Here is a 15030-nt window from a genome sequence, read left to right as displayed (position 1 = left end):
ACATACACCAACTAGAGGGATGTGCAACTATGACGTACAGCTACCTACTGGGGCTTTGGGGGGAAGAAAAAAAAGGAAGAGGATTGGCAATAGATGTTAGCTCAGAGCCGGTCTTCCTCAGCAAAAAGAGGAGGATTAGCACGGATGTTAGCTCAGGACTGATCTTCCTCACCAAAAAAAAAAAAAAAAAAAAGAAATAAAAACAAAATTTAAAACCCATATTTCAAAACAGGGAGTTGTTATTGGGCCCCTCCAAAGGATCCAACAGATATCTTCAGAAGGTGATGCCAAGTGTGACTTTATACCACCATCTCTGATATCATTTCTCCTTTTTTCCTGCCATATTTCTTTTTAAATCAGGAAATTGGGAAAAGAATTACCCAAATAGCTGGGCCCTGATTAGCAACAATTTGTCCAGGTTTCATTTATTCTTGAGATTCTAACCATTGACTTCCTAAAGAAAAATAACTTACCTAAGAATTTATCAGTCAATCTGCATCTTAAGTGTGAAAAATTCTTAAGTGTTGTGAACACAAGAGAAATGTAGTTAATGGTCCAAGCTTTCAAGAAGCTTATGGTACAGTAGGGAAGCAAAACTAGAAAATATTAAAAAACTGATATGATTTAGTGTTAAAACAGTATGGGTTAGGTAACGTGTAATGGGAGTTAAGGAAAGGGAAGAACAATTTGAAAGGGGCATGAGAGCTAGATCTCATAGGATGAATTTAACTTGAAGAGGCAAAGAGGTGGGAATACTCTGCAAACCAATTTAAATTGGTTTAAGCCAAAAGGGAAAAAAAGAATTTATTGTTTCTCATAACCAAAAGATCAGGCAGAAGTAGATGCAGAAGCTCAAAGTGTATGATCAGGAATTTGTCAGTTGCTATTTCTAGTAGTGCTACAAGAGGACTATTCTTGGGGGCTGGCCTGCGGCGTAGCAGTTAGGTTTGCACACTCCACTTCGGCAGCCTGGGGTTCACAGGTTCCGATCCCGGGTGCAGACCTACACACCACTCATCAAGTCATGCTGTGGCAGCTTCCCACATGCAAAAATAGAGGAAGATTACCACAGATGTTAGCTCAGTGACTATCTTCCTCAAGCAAAAAGAGGAAGATTGGCAACAAATGTTACCTCACTGCCAATCTTCCTCACCAAAAAAAAAAAAAAAAAAGAGCACTATTCTTTTCTAAAAGTTTCAACAGAGCTTCTGGCCAGAGCTTTCATTGGACCCTATTGGGTCATGTGCTCTTCGTTGAACCAATTGCTATGACGAAGGAGTTATGGTTCTCTGATTAGCCAGGCTGGCTGTGAAGTCCAAACCTATGGACTGAAGGTAAGGGTCTGATGGTTCCCAAAGGATATTCTAAGTGATGTTATCCAAAGGTAAAATTGATTCTGGACAGGAAAGTACGTACAACAATCTTTGGTGTAGTGGGAGAATAACAGCATGAGCAAGGTGGAGAGGAAGGCAAAGACCATCTTATTATAATCCATCTGAAGAAATAGAGGAAAACAGATTTCAATAATTCAGATGGTATAAAATTACTAGAACCATTAAAAGTCAAACAAAAGAGTTTGGATGAGTCGCTAAGCAATGGAGATTCATTTTAGATTCTGAAGCAGTGGAATGATATGATGAAGGTAGTATTATAGAGTGATTAATCAGACAACAGTCAGGGAATAAACTGTTGTCAGGAAGACGAGATGAGCAGATTGTTCAAATAATCCTGAGATGGCATAATAATTTATGCTAGACAGTAATAGTGGAGGGAAGAGATTAAGATAAATCCAGATAATATTTTCAAAGTAAGAAAAGACAGAGTTGAATATAGAAGATGAATAAAAAGAAGAATCAAAAGGGATGACAAAGGTTGTAGCCAGAGTTACAAAGATATTACTAATAGAAATTTATAAGGAGAGTGGGTTTCTCCTCCCAGTGCCCCTATTCCACAAGCCTGCTATCTCATCCTATGATTTCCATCACTAGGCTGGATAAAGAATGCTAGAGGTTCTAAGTACTGAAAGATTATGGTACCTCACTTCCACCATCATATATGACTCCAAATAAAAATATTAAATGGTAAAATAAGCATAAGAAGTCCAACAGTCATGATTTGTCACATGATTCTACCATGATGTTTTTTTACAATGATAAATATTGAATTTTTTACAATTTTTTTCTCATTAGAAATTTATTTGCTGATACCATAATTCGTGTTTAGTTTATGTAATCCAGCACTACTTATTAGTAATAACATCCTTGTTTTTCACCCGCAGGTTGCAAACACATATTTTTAGACTGTAGATATTCTTTGTCTTTTTCTTTTAAATGGTCCCCTAATACAGCTAAAATTCTTTTTTTTTAATTTTTCAAAGAAAATGAAAACAGGGTATTGAAGAGAGATCGGCACTCCTCTGTTCATTGCAGCATTATTCACAATAGCCAAGACATGGAAACAAACTAATTGTCCATCAATGGATGATAGATGCAGAAGATCTGGTGTATAGATACATATAAATTAGAATTCTGAAATTCATGTTTATAACTTCCAGCTATTTAAAAAATAAAAGCATATCTATTTAATCTTAGTACTTAGAACCTTTTGATGGGGGTACCAATTAAATATAGGCAGAAGGAAGAGAAGAGGGAAGAAGAAAGATGAAAAGTACCACAGATAAAGCTATCTCTTGATTAGGGAGAGGACTGACATTAGCACTCAGGCAAAGATTCATCTCCCCTCTCCAGCTTCCCTTCTCTGGCCGCTAGAGCAGAGGATGGATTCTTCTTAATTTTAGGAAACTAGAGAGATTCAGTGATTTGGTGGATAGAATACAGAGAATGTGAGAATTCTCAAGGGAGTAAAAGTCTAGAATGGAAAAAGAAAGCTAAGTACCAGCTCACAATTTCAAAACTATTGATTACTGGATTAATGGAGCATGCAATTAGAGTTGTACTTTAATGTCTTCTTACTAACCTTCCATTTCTACAAATTTTAGACTTTCTCTCCATGTCTTTAAATAAGAGCTAATATTTAATGAGCACATATCCTGTGCAGATTACTGTGTTAAATGTCATTTGCATGGCTTAAACATTTAACTTTATAAAGTAAGTTTATCATTAACTTTATAAAGTAAGTTTATAACTTTGTAAAGTAAGTTTCTCATTTACAACTTTATAAAGTAAGTTTATCATTATCCCTATTTTACAGACAAGGTGATTAAGCCTCAAGACAGACAATAACTTGCTTGAGTTCACACAGCTAGATAATTCCGCTCTATATGACGGACATCAAAGCTCTGGTTTTCATTACCACGTTATACTCTTTTCCAAGCAAACAGAGAAACTCTTAAATTTCTTTTAGCTAGGTGACAATGTTCCAACCTGAAAACCAGGATTTTTATTGCTAAAGAAGAAGGGGCAGATGGAAACTGGGAGGCATTCTCTGCCACATTCGGTAAATCAGCACAATTTTTCCTCTAGTGTTGGAACAGATCACTGTTTCTCCAGTTGAGCACCAGATGAAGTAACTGGCTTGCATTTAGGGGTTTTATTTTCTAAAGAGTCAAACCACATTTAGCACTGTGGAATGCTCCTACTATATGTGTATTTGGGGTGCTGGTGGGAGATCTTGTAAATTCACATCTCATCCCATGGTACCTGCCAGGCATGCATTCTCTCTCTGTCTCTCTCTTTCTCTTCCCCCTGCCCCCATCCCTCTCTCCCTCTCCAATAACCCTATATAGTTCATTGGAATTTGATGCAATGGCATTTGTGGGGTTTTTTTCTGGTCTCTTTTGCATCCACCTTTGAAATAATTTTAGACTTCAGAAAAGTTGCAAGAGTAGAGCAGAGAATTTTCATATTCTCTTCACCCAGCTTCCTCTAATGTTAACACCTAATGTAATGTTGGTACAATGATCAAAACTAAGAAGTTGGTAGAGCAGGATTAACTACAGAATTTATTTGCATTTCACCAGTTTGTCCACTAGTGTCCTTCTATTGTTCCAGAATCCAATCCAAGTTCTGGCATTCCATTTAGTCATCATGTCTCCTTTGTCTTCTGTGTCTGTCTGTGACAGCTCTTCAGTCTTCCTTTTTCTTTCTTGATCTTGACACTTGGGAAGAGTCTTGATCATTTGTTTCATAGAACATCCCTCAAGTGGGCTTATCTGATCTCATAATTAGATTGAGGCTGTGCATTTTTTGCAAGAATACCAGAGAAGTGATGTGCCCTTCCTGGTGTATCATATTAGAGGGTACGCTATGTCAATGGCATGTTTTTAATCAAGGGAGTGGCATGATACAATTTACAATTGGGAAAGATAACTCTGGCAGCTAAGTGCACAGTGAACTGGAGTAAAGGAAGGTTGTTGTCAAGGCACCAGATAAGAGGCTGTTGTAACAGACTAGGCAGGGGATGAAGGTAGTCTGAACAAAGGCTCTGGCTGTAGGGATGGGGATGAAGGTCTGAATATGAGATTTCTAAGTAAAACTAAGGATTTGGGGGCTGTTTCCTCTAGTGGAGTGAGGAGAGAGAGGAATTGAGGATAACTACTAGGATATTAGGTTGACTCCATTATCAGTTGGTGGCCAAGATCTTTGTAATTCAGATCCCCTAACAAGATTTTTTAAAAAATAATTTGCTGGTGTGTGGCTGCTATAGAGGCTGCTTGCATGTTTGTGAAAAAGACACAGAAAGGGGGAGAAAGAAGTGTTCAGCTCTTCATTTACTCTTGTTTTCAAATTTCAGGTTTGGAAATGCAGCATCTTTGGTCTATGTCTATCAGTGAAGACTAGGAAGAAGCGTCAGCATCTCATTATGGCCCTCATTTTCTCTGGGTAAAAGGGAATTTTCATATGTACTTGACAAATATTTTTGGAATATTGCATGAAAGAGTTTGTATGTCTGAGTCAGGACCAAGGAAGGCAACAGAATGTAATGGTAGTTGTTGCAAACTGTTCTCTGGCCAGGAGTGTTTCTTATAAACTCGTTTTGGTTTTAACCCAGAACAGTGAAGCCAAGATGGAAATCCAAGAGGAAAGTAGTGAAGATTAGTCTTTCTTGCTCATTTCTATGTTAGAGTTAGAGGGGAGGAAAAAAAACCCTCAGATTTTCCTAATGTTGGAGAAGCCTACCTGAGCTTCCATTGACCTAAAAGCTGGTCCTAACTCACACAGTGCATCAGAGAGGCAAGAAGGGAGTTTAGCTGATTTGAAGCCAATGGGTTATAATTACATGTTAAATATTTATACTTCCCAATAAAACATAGATTTTTTGTTGTTTGTGTTTTTTTTGCAGGGGAAGATTTACCCTGAGCTAACATCTGTTGCCAATCTTCCTCCTTTTTTGCTTCGTTTCCCCCCACTAAAGCCCCAGTACATAGTTGCATATAGTTGTAAGTTCTTCTGGTTCTTCTACGTGAGCCGCCACTACAGCATGACTACTGACAGATGAGTGGTGGTGTTGCACATCGGGGAAGCGAACTCGGGCCGTTGAAGTGGAGTGCACCAAACTTTAACTGGTAGGCCATCAGGGCTGGCTCAAAACAGGTTTTTAACTGAGCTGCACATAGAATCATCTGTAGAGCTTTTAAAAAACACAGATGCCCAGAACCTATCCCAAATGATTCTGATACAGCAGGTGTATTATTCAGAATTTCTTTGGTTGGCAGTGGCAGAAATGCAAATTGAATCAGCCTCAGCCAACAATTTGGAGTGAGTTGTGTATTAGTTATCTAATGCTGCATAACAAATTACCCAAATATCCAAAATTGAACAGCTTAAAGCAAGTTACCTTGTACAGTTTCTGTGGATCAGGATTTGGGGAGTGGCTTAGCTCATAGTTCCGCCTCAGGGTCTCTCATGAAGTTAAAATCAAAGTATCAGGTGGGCTTCGGTCAGCTAAAGGCTTGACTGGGGTTGGAGGACCCATTTCCAAAGTGGCTCAGTTACGGGACTGGCAAGCTGGCGCTGGCTGTTGGCAGGAGGCCTTACTATTTTGCCACGTGGATTTTTGCACAGGGCTGCTCTAGTATCCTCACAGTATGTGGCTGGTTTTCCTCAGATGGAGCAATCCAAGAGAGCAAGGCAGAAGCAGCTTGATACAATTTTACGGCTGGGATTAAGGTGTCTTTGAGGGCCGGCCCCGTGGCTTAGTGGTTAAGTGCTGGTGCTCCACTACTCGCGGCCCAGGTTCAGATCCCGGGCGCGCACCGATGCACTGCTTCTCTGGCCATGCTGAGGCCACGTCCCACGTACAGCAACTAGAAGGATGTGCAACTAAGACATACAACTATCTACTGGGGCTTTGGGGAAAAAAAAAAGGAGGAAGATTGGCAATAGATGTTAGCTCAGAGCCGGTCTTCCTCAGCAAAAAGAGGAGGATTAGCACGGATGTTAGCTCAGGGCTGATCTTCCTCACAAAAAAAAAAAAAAAAGGTGTCTTTGAGTAGGAGGAGGGGGATAGTATTTATAGGTTCAATGACATATTGTTGCAATAGCTGAGGACCATTCTTATATAGAGTTTTAGGTCCTAGAGCAAATATACCATATGTTCCACCATACCTGTTTATTTTTTTAATAGGGTGAAATGATTAAAATGAGCATCAAGGGAAGGATTGAAAGGGAAAAAATAATAATTTTAAGAACCAACCCCAAAGGTTATGTGTTACTTGCTTCTAGCCATGGTGATAGGATTAGATCTGTCTTAATAACTGTTTAACATCTTTAACGTTTGCAAAGCCCTTTAGACTTTCTCAGCTGATTTCATAAATCTTATTTGATCTTAAGAACAATCTTAGGATGGAGTCAAGAGGGGTGGGACTGAAAGATGGAGCTAATAAGAGTGAACACTCACCAGGTGCCAGGCATTTGACTGGCTGCTTTATATTTATTAACCCTTCTAACCAAACACCATGAGGTCAATATTAATGATTTCAACTTTGAGGGAGGCTTAGCTTCCTTGGGCTCAGAGAAGTTAAATGACATGCCCGTGGTCAAGCATCAGGGCTGGAATGAGAACTCCATGATTTCCACGTGGCTGGTTCACTTTTCAGCATGACCAATCATTGCTGCCGCTTTCTCCACATGCTACATCCTTGACTTAATCTTTGTCTCCTGTGAGCATAGGATGCCCCAAAACACAGAGGACCCTATAATTGCAGGCCCAGAAGTATTGTATCCTAAGAATGGTTTGTGTGTCTGTGTGTGTGTGAGCACGTCATTACAAGCCTATTGGAAAGAAAAAAAGATGACAGAGGAAAGTATATTAGATTGGAAAAGAGACCTAGTTCACAATTTATACTGAAATAAGTCCAATTCTCTAGGAATGTCTACCTTTGTTAAAAGTCTGGCTCCAAAGCAGTCTACTTGAGTGGTCCCAAATAATATCTTGGTACCTCATTTTCCTGTGTTCTCAAGTGGGGTAATAATTCCTACAGTTAGCCTAACTTTCATGGATGTGGTAGGATAGGTGGCCTGAAAGATGGGAAGCACTTTGTGTTCCTATATGTGTTTGAGTGAAATAAATGACTTTTAGGCAGTAGACATTATCTCTATTACTAAAGGCCTCAAACTTTCTAATTGCTCTTATAACTTACCAATAGGCCAATAAGTGAATTGAGTTAAGGTTTCTAATTATAAGAAGTAAACATTACTTCTCCATGTTGTTATTACTAAAAGCAATTATAATTATCCAATCTGGACATCAACTCTCCCACCAAATAAATCTGCTATTTCTAGCAGTTGTGGACCAGCTAGGCAATATATCCTCAATCCAGTATTGTCAGGGTGGTCATAGGAGGGGACTCCTTTTTTGAGCCCTGGACCACCTCTACTTCAGTAAAGACCACATAAAAATAGAGGTCTGGAGGATTTCTCGTCTTACATCCCCCACATATCCTGGCCTCCAGAACACTCAGCCAGTCATATCCTCAGTGAAGTCATAGCCCTTATCCCCCTCATTCCACTCCTGTCAATCGAATAGTCAACGATTCCTGTTATCACGGTAGAGTGTAGTGGTTAAGAGAATGAACTCAGAAGTCAAATTTGAATTTGGTTCTGCCACTACTTGTGTGGCCTTGGCAAGTTATTTAACCTCTTTGTGCCTCATTTTCTTCATCTGAAAAATAGTAGAATCTTCTAACAGGGTTTAATGAATATCAAATGAGATAACATATGTAGGGAGCTTAGAATGGTGCCTGGTATGTGGTAAGCACCCTACAAGTGATAGCTATTTTTATAACTGCATGCATTTTTCTTTTTTTAAAAGCAAAAACTCTTTCTTTTAAGAAAAAACTACATTTTCTCATTTTTTCTTCTTGGCATAAATTTTAATTCTTTCCAGTGGAACCAAAACCTCCTGAATATCTTTCAGTGTCATCTAAAACTTTAACTTCGTCTATTTCTGGAATAAAAAAAAAAATCAGTTCACAAATGAGCCGTGCAATTCGACTGCCCTTTTTGACTTTAAATTTTTCTTTGCTAAAATTAAACAGTATAACACCAACATTTCCTCTATAATCTTCATCTATGACACCAGCTCCTACATCTATGAAGTGTTTTGCAGCCAAGCCAGAATGTGGAGCTATTCTTCCATAAAACTCAGAAGGAATAGCTATCTGAATGTCGGTTTTCACAAGGGCTGTCTCCATAGGTGGTACTGTATAATCATACGCACTGTACAGGTCATAGCCTGTGGCCCTTGCAGACCTCCTGCTCAGAGCAGTGGTGGCTGCGAGAGCCTGGCATAGCGGAGCCTCATCCTGCCCTCCTCCGCAGGCACCTGCTTGCTGGGAGAGATGGCAGGTGTCTCTTCAGAGCAGGGCACGGCAGAGCAGAACGCAAGGGGAGGCGGGAGCAGAGGGAACAAGAGGGTGCAGGATGAGCCCAGCAGCTGGGAACACACCAAGTTTTTGCATATATTTTTCATAAAGCTAAGTTACTTCCTAAGGATGTCAAGACTCAGGAAAATGATTGTTTAATCAGAGAATCCAATAAGGGATTTATATGCTGCCCACTGTGATTAGTATTACCGGACCAGACAGAGAAGACATGAAGATCACCATTGACCTAAACAAAATAACTTTAAGGGCTGATGTCATCATTCCCTTTGCGCCTTATTCTACCACATCGCCCATTCGTAAAACAGGAAGAGAGACAAAAAGTGAATACCAGGATAAGCAAGTCCCCAGAGTCTGCTGGGTCTCTCTTTTGCCTGGAGAGAGAGAGAGCAGCAACTCACTCAGGGAGACAACTTCAAGAAGCCTGCAGAATGGACGTAGCCTCTTGAATTGAATAGCTACAGATTCCAGGTATTCCTCTCTCAGCCTCCTCTTGTGTTGACTTCCGTGATATTGTAATAACGTGAGCATAGAGTATTCCAAAGTTAGAAGGCTACTCTGGTTCTTGGATTGTGAACTATGAAGCCTTTTCGTGGTATATAAATTGGGTGGCTAATAGCAGTGACAACAGCAAGCCAGGCCACAGAGCTTAGGACTAGCCTCATGATACAGTACAGCATGGTGGATAAGAGCTCACTATTTGGGGTCATGAAAACTTGGGTTCCAAACCTGGACCCAACAACTGTTAGCAGTGTGACTTTGAGTAGTGACCTTACCTCTCAAAGCCTTACATTTATATGGTTGTTATAAGGATAAAATAATGTATGTAAAATACTGTCAAAATATACTTTTCAAAAAGTTAAAAACATCACTCTTGTGCAAATATAAAGTGAGCATGTGTCAAAGATTCATTTAACATGTTAACGAGGGAACTGGCAAGATGGTAACAGTGGTTCAAAGAAAATTGGAGAGAGCAAAGCATTTATGCTGGCTGCAAGAAAAAGGCTTGAATAACATAGCTAATTTAGATACAAAACTGGTTACTGTACAGGGCAATAAAACTGTAACTTTTAGGGTTATCTTTTTTTACCAGATAAATCATCTGCATCTCTACTGGACAAATTTAATTTTCATTGCTAACATCTGTTGTTCTCAAAGGGGGGTAATTTTGCCCTCCACAGGACATTTGGCAATGTCTGAAGACATTTCCAGTTGTCACAAGTGGGGAGGGGTGCTACTAGCATCTGGTAAGTAGAGAATAGGGATGGTGCTAGACATCCTTCAATGCACAGGACAGCCCTTGACAAAAAAGAATTATCTAGCCCTAAATGCCAATAGTGCTGAAGTTGAGAAACCCTGGCTATCAGTTTCTGCAAGATAACATTTACGCTTATGGGATTTAAAATATCCTAATCCAGAGACAATAGCAAGTCAAACAAAGGTACATACTCCTAGAGAACTGGCTAATCCTTTGGTGACTAGGATAGACAATGCTTAGATAACCCGGGAAGGACATGCAGTACCTCTTTTGCCTATTTCCAAGCTTCGGAAAAATTTCTTAACAACACTTGGCACCATTCGTAGCACATGGTAAGTGCTCAGGAAAGGTGAGTTATTATTGTAAACTTATAGACCACTACATAGAAGTCCAAATGTTCATACAATACGATGAACACACTACTAGAATTTAAGTCTTGGGAGAACATTACAGAATATCACTGCTGTCAGAAATTATTTTCCTGTTGAATTATTTCATCATGGTCACTCTGAGGTTTTAAGAAAATCCTTCTATATAACATTCAGACCAATAGATAGTAGATTTTGTTAAAAAAGACAAGTCACGTTTAAAATTTTTCCTCAAATTCTCACTCAAAAAACCAAGCCTCTTTTCCTGCCTGAGAAACTTTACTATCAAATTGAGACTATCCAAGCTACCCTCAGGAGCTCATTTAATGTCTGTGGTAGAAAGAGGAATAGTAACATAAAGATCATAGGATTGCAGGCTGTGGCCCTGCTGATTGGCCGAGATGTTTTTATTCTGTGAGCATAGTATCCCAGAGAGAAGAGATAGCAAAATAAAAAAAAAAAAAGCAGCCACACAGTTGCCGAAATTCATCTTCTATAAATCAGCTATTGATATACCCAATAGCTATATCAATCTGGGTCCAATCAGGAGAGAGAAACCACAGAGTAACGTGAACAAGAAACGTTTAATATAAAGAATTTTATAAATTCTTTACATAAAATAATTATTTTAAAAAAATCTAATAAATAAGTATATAAATTTAATAAACAGATATATAATCACTATATATATTAAATATATTTTAAATATATTTCTATAAATACATTTTTAAATGTGTAGAATATAAAATATAGAAAATATAAATATATAATACATACATATAACAATAAATAATTACCCATTTATTATCTAAATAAAATATAAACAAGAGATTGGCTACTAGGAAGTAAAGAAAACTCTAAAGAAGATAGATATAAGGAACATCCACATCCTTTAGGGCTGAGATGGAACACCAAGGTACAGGTGTGGCCCTCCTTCCCCGCTCCCCCTCCATTGAGAGCCAAACCTTGTTGGAGAAGGCACTGCCACGGCTCACTGAATGGGAGGAACCTGATGGAAATCCACCCTCTGGAATTTGGGGGAAATCCACCCTCTCAGGTGCCACGGAAAAGCCACTCATGGGGTGGTGCTTCTCTAGAGGCCCTCTGCTACAGTTGCCTACCCACAGGAACCAAACTGCAAAATCCTTTCCCTGCAGTGTCTCTCCAGCTTGGTCTATTGACAAAGCTTAACTTAGTTCCACTTGGCAAAGGAAAAGTATTTAAAGGGCCCAGACACATTTTTACAGATGAGGCATCAAGGAGGAATTTGGAGCTAAGAGTGAATAAAATCAATAATTGGCACAAGAATGATTCTGTAATATCTTTAGGGACTGATAACACTGATAATTTCAGGCTGGTAGTGTCCAAATAACAGCCAGTGCGGGCCCTCCTGGGTCTGCAAGCTGCCGTGTGTCCACTATACAGCAGTAATTCTGAAAGTGTGGTTCCTGGGCCAGCAATGTCAACGTCACCCGGGAACTTGTGAGAAATGCAAATTCCGGGCCCTACCCCAGACCTACTGAATTACAAAGTCTGGGGTTGGAGCCCAGCAATCTGTGTTTTAACAAGCCCTCCAAGTGACTCTGACAGCATGCTGAGGTTTGAGAACCACTGGTGTTGTCACAGTAAGGTCTAGGAACTTGCTGTGCAGGCTTGAAGGGAAGAGTCAATAGGATTTTCCTTGTATGAGTTTTAGTTTCAATTTTTAATCTTGAAGAAGACAACCCAACTTCTCTGGGATCTGGAAGCTAGCAGGGAGCATATTACTATATCTCTATTTTTGCATTGACGACATGTTTCTGGACTTAGGGGCCTGACTGCATAGATATGCTCATTTTGGTAAGAAATTCTGTTTTTGGTGTTCTCTTATCTGCAGGTCATGCTACCTTGATTAGGACCCCAAAGCTGCTATTGCAATTTTCATCTATTTCTGTGTGCACAGAAGTGGAGAGTAATGCCTATTCAACCTTTTCCATATCCTTGCTTTTTCCTAACTCTCCACCAGGGATGGAATATTGAAAGAACAGCTGAAGCCACAAAGCTAAGGTCAGCACAGCCAGACAGTGGCATGGAGCTCACGAGCTCACTGCTGCTCCTTGCTCCACGGATAACCTCAGGAGCTGGCTTGCCTCCTTGGCTAGGCTGCCATAGCCCAGAAGAGAAAGCTTCATTTTTCCTTGACGCAGCTCTCACCTTTCCAGGCTCCTCAGTTTGCTCTCTTCAAAGGAGAGAGGGAGAGATGATGTATTCTAGCAGCCGATTTTTCTGCCATTCTTTGCTTTAAAATTAAAAATGTGTGTGTATGCATTGCGTGGTGTAGGGATTGTGGTCTGGCCCCGGTCCCACCACTAACTAGCTGCATGGGGTTGGGCAGGGCACCAGCTCTGGTTTTGATTTCCATACTGAAATACAGAGCGTTGGACCAGCTGATACTGCTCCAACATTTTATGATTTGATGTACTACCACCAGCATATCCTTAAAAGGTAAATTGTGGGGCTTGAATCTCACCCTTTAGTGTAATAGACGATGCATGAGGTCCTCTTTTAAACTCCCTCCTCTGAGTTTAACATTAAGCACAATGAAACCTTCCTATAGCAAATTCATCCTAAAGGGATTGAGGAAATTTATGCACAGAAAGTAAAGACTTCAGCAGATTTGCTCCCTTATAGTATATAGATACAATATCCCCTTAACTGCTTTGATAAGATTAACTATAATGTGAAACTGCACATACTGAAATGAAGCACCGGTGTTCTTTATTTCAAATTCCGGACTTATTTCTCACTGATAGTAATAAGCAAAAAGATTTATTTCTTCCCAAAATGATTTGAATGTTTCCATTTTTAATATCTGTTAAGGTTGTTCTCCCCGCCCCCCAAGATAAAGTCTTTCTCTGACCTATTTTCACATGCTGAAACAGGGGGAAAAGTCAAGGGTAACGATTTGCAATCAGCAGAGACATGCCTCTCTGTGGAGAAGAAGAAGGTATCTCAGAAATTCTTGGAAATGAAGGTTGAAAAATCATATTTAGACTTCTACTCTAAAAAAAAAATTCCTACTGTTTTGATAACAGTAATTTGGAATTACAGTAATCCAAGCTTGATAAAACCATGGCCAGAGAGAGTATGCAGAAAAAAAGGTTGTGGTAGACACTGCCAGTTTCTTACCTATTTCTTCCTCCTTCCTTGCTAAAAGAGGCTTTTGTTCCGGTGGCAACATCCCCAGGCAATGAATCATAATTGGTCCAAATCTATCACCACATCCTCTTCCCAGCCTCCCTTGCAGTGAGAAGTGGCCATGTGAGCCAGTTCTGGCCCCTGAGACATAGGGGCAAGTGTGTTGAGGACACCGTCGGGTGATTTAGGAAGGCATGTGACTGTCTGTGCCTCTCTACAGCTATCTTCCTGCCTTGATAGCTGACACTATGCCAGGAGCTTCCGCTGCCTTCCTGTGACCTCCAGGAGATAGGGCCACAGTCAAGGATGAAAGATCTGGCTTTTTCATGACATTTTTGTGTTGCTGCTAAAGTAGGGTTGCCAGGTAAAATATAGGACATCCAATTAAATTTGAATTTCTGAAAAACAGCAGTTTTAAATATGTAATGTTTAGGACTGACTTATACTAAAAAGTTATTTATAGTTTATCTGAAATTCAAATTTAACTGTGTCCTCTAAATTTTTTCCCCCGAAATCTGACAACTCTATGTACAAACCCTGGAATGCCTGCTTTGGAGTTTTTTGTTATGTAAAAAACAAACAAACAAACAACCCAGTGAGTGTAAGCTATTAATCAATAATATATTGCTTGCATGTGAACTCATTCCTGATATAATAGTTATTTATAAAAAAGTACCCAACATTTTTGTGTGTGTTCATCATGGGCCAGACACTGTTCTAGTTAGCAGGGACGTGTTTGTAGCTAAGTCACAGAGGCAGGTCCTGCCTTCCTGGAGCTTGTCGTCTAGCTGCAGAGACCCACTAACCGAGTGATTCTGTGAGTGGCGGTATGATTGCAATTATGATGAGTGCTCTGAAGAAAAAATCGGGGAACTTTGAGAGCACCTATGGGGGGTCAGGGAGGGCCTCCCTGAGGTGGGATTTTGGGGGCGATCTGAAGGGAAGCATTGTGGAAGTTTGCTACAAGCACTGGGAGCAGCATTTGTGGCCACCCCGAGGCAGGAATGGTCCTGGTACATTTGAGGAGAGGAAGCCCCAGTGGCTGAATAGCCGTGGGTGGGGTGATGGGAAGTGAAGGTTGAGAGGTACACAGAAGCTAGAACAGGGAACGCCGTGGAGGCCATATTAGGACTTTTGGGGGCCGGCCCCGTGGCGTAGCGGTTAAGTGCTCGCACTCTGTTGCAGGCGGCCCGGGTTCAGATCCCAGGTGCGCACCAATGCACCGCTTGTCAAGCCATGCTGTGGCGGCGTCCCATATAAAGTGGAGGAAGATGGGCACAGATCTTAGCCCAGGGCCGGTCTTCCTCAGCAAAAAGAGGAGGATTGGCATGGATGTTAGCTTAGGGCTGATCTTCCTCACAAAAAAAATAAATTAAAAAAAAAAA

At 40.2% G+C, this 15030-nt stretch overlaps 1 pseudogene; it reads right to left on the bottom strand.

The window, feature by feature from the left end:
- Positions 1–8332: 8332 nt before the first annotated feature.
- Positions 8333–8763, bottom strand: LOC101408592 (deoxyuridine 5'-triphosphate nucleotidohydrolase, mitochondrial pseudogene; annotated as a pseudogene).
- Positions 8764–15030: the final 6267 nt, after the last annotated feature.

The sequence above is a fragment of the Ceratotherium simum genome, chromosome 20, assembly GCF_057802395.1.
Source record: "Ceratotherium simum simum isolate JZ-2026a chromosome 20, ASM5780239v1, whole genome shotgun sequence".
NCBI classification, from domain to species: domain Eukaryota; kingdom Metazoa; phylum Chordata; class Mammalia; order Perissodactyla; family Rhinocerotidae; genus Ceratotherium; species Ceratotherium simum.
This window is presented reverse-complemented; position numbering and strand designations above follow the sequence as displayed.